The 2,443-nt window shown below is 44.2% G+C and overlaps 1 pseudogene; it reads left to right on the forward strand.

The window, feature by feature from the left end:
* Window positions 1–1,000: 1,000 nt before the first annotated feature.
* On the forward strand, window positions 1,001–2,171 carry LOC141980010 (olfactory receptor 52N2-like; annotated as a pseudogene).
* Window positions 2,172–2,443: the final 272 nt, after the last annotated feature.

Genomic DNA, 2,443 nt, shown 5'->3' on the forward strand with positions numbered 1-2,443 from the left:
AAACAGATAAGAGAACAACTCTGTAAGATCAGAATGGAAAATAATCTCACAGACAGTCAGATTCAAAACAAAGAGGAATTTCACAAGCCAAAACAAGGAAACCTAATGCATTTTCTAGCAAGATTATTAACTAACTTTACCGGAGTTGGAGGGCTTGCATCCTTGATCTGTTCCCGGCAAAGGTATCACACAGACAGACTGAAGCTTTTTCCCCCTCTCCAGGTTTGAAAGTATCTTGTCCCCTCATTGGTCATTTTGGGTCAGGTGCCAGCCAGGTTACCTGAGCTTCTTAACCCTTTACAGGTAAAAGGACTTTGCCTCTGGCCAGGAGGGATTTTATAGCACTGTATGCAGAAAGGTGCTTATTCTTCCCTTTATATTTATGACAGGAGGTAACAGAGCTGCAGACCTGTAGCCCTAAACACCAATAGCTTGTGGCCTTCCTGCCCATTCTGTTGAGCACAAAGTCTCACTAAGCCCATGGCCTCAACTACCTCTTGTTGCAACGAGTTCCTCAGTTTAATTAGGCATTGAGTCAAGAGAGCACTCTTTTTTTATTGGTTTTGAATTTGCCATGTTTCACTTTAATTGAATGTCCTCTTGATCTTGTGTTAGGAGACATGGAGAACACATTCTCAATCTACTCTCTACCAGGCAGTATTTTATAGATTTTCACATCTCCCCTCTAATTTATCTCCTTTGTAAGGTAACAATCCCAGTTCTTTTCATCTTCCATTATGCTGCCCATTCACATGGCTTTGTTAGCTCTCTCTGAGGACTTCTCTGGACTTGACTAGGACCTAAATAATCTTGTGCCATCTGCATATGTTGCCACCTCACTCCTCAACACCCCCTTTCTTGATTGGTAATAAGTATTAAATATTTGCCATACAGTTTGTTATAAAATGCGTAACCCCACCACCCCTCTCCCACCACCCACTTGCTGTGCTTCACAGGCACCTTGATCATTTCTGACCCTGATTGACACATGAACCACCTCATGGCAGTTTTCAACCTCACACACTTTGACGCTTCAGCATTCTTTCTAATGGGCATCCCTGACTTGGAAGCTGCTCACATCTGGATTTCCGTCCTTTCTCTATTTTCTACATTATGGGCCTGCTGGGAAATTTCAGGCTTCTCTATGTTATAGGTAAGGAGCAGACTCTGCACAAGCCAATGTACCTGCTGCTCTCCATGCTTGCACTCACAGAAATCAGCACATCTACTTCCGTCGTGCCAAAGACAATGTGTATATTTTGGTTCAATTTGAAAGGTATTACTGTGGGTGGCTGCCTCACGCAGATGTTCTTCATTCACGTGGCTTCTGTGACACATTCAACGATCCTCATGACAATGGCCTTTGATCGCCGTGTCGCCATATGTAACCCTCTGAGATATGCCACAGTCATCACCAACGCATGAATAGCTAAGCTAGCGCTAGTGGGTTTGATAAGAGCTGTTCTCTTCCTTCTTCCCATGCCCCTGCTCCTGAGCAGGCAGCCATTCTGTGCCAACCGCATTATCCCACATACGTGCTGTGACCACATGGCCATGGTGAAGATGTCACGTGGCGACATTACAGTCAACAGGATGTATGGTTTGGTAATAGCATTCGTAATCATCATGTTAGACCTGACACTTATTGCCCTGTCCTATAGTCTGTTCATCAGGGCTGTCCTCAGTGTATCCTCCAAGAAAGCCCACCAGAAATCTTTCAGCACTTGCACAGACCATATTGGTGTGATGAAGATGTCTTATCCTTCCTTCCTCTTCTCCACTGTGACATACCGGTTTGGTCAGGGAATTGATCCCCATCTTCACATCATCTCGACCAACCTATATTACCTCCTCCTCCCCATGTTCAATCCTATCGTTTATGGGGCCAAAACCTTCGAGCTTCGTGAGAAATTGCATAAGTACACTTGCAGAATATGATTGCCCGGTGCCACTGATTTTAAGCCTTCGTGACAGGAGGGTGAAAGTATATCTTGTTAATCAAGGGTGCTCTGTCCTCCTTTGGCTGAGCTCAGCACTGTGGAAGTTCAAGTCTGAGAAGCTCCTCAAACCTAACCTCTTATCACTGTATCACCAGGTACTGATTTCTCCGCTGCTAAGTTCCCTCTCTCTCACCATCATCTGATCTCTTTCAGTGTCATCTATCAGCCCTCAGCCCCAGAAATCCTGTCACAGTTTCTTTCCATGGCTTTCCATTATACCCTGTTTGAACTGGTATCTTGTACAGTTTGACAAACTTGAAGCCATGCTTTCTGATAGCCAAAGACAATAAAGTAGGTAAAGTGCTGAAATATACCTGATTTTTCTCAGTCTAATCCTTCTTGAAGCCTGGAGGATAAACTCAATGTTACGGATGGAAAATTTAATACAGGAAAGCTGCTGCAGGAATTGAGGGCATTCTACTCGAGCTTCTTGGTGAGAGTTT

Source organism: Natator depressus, chromosome 1, assembly GCF_965152275.1.
Source record: "Natator depressus isolate rNatDep1 chromosome 1, rNatDep2.hap1, whole genome shotgun sequence".
NCBI classification, from domain to species: Eukaryota; Metazoa; Chordata; order Testudines; family Cheloniidae; genus Natator; species Natator depressus.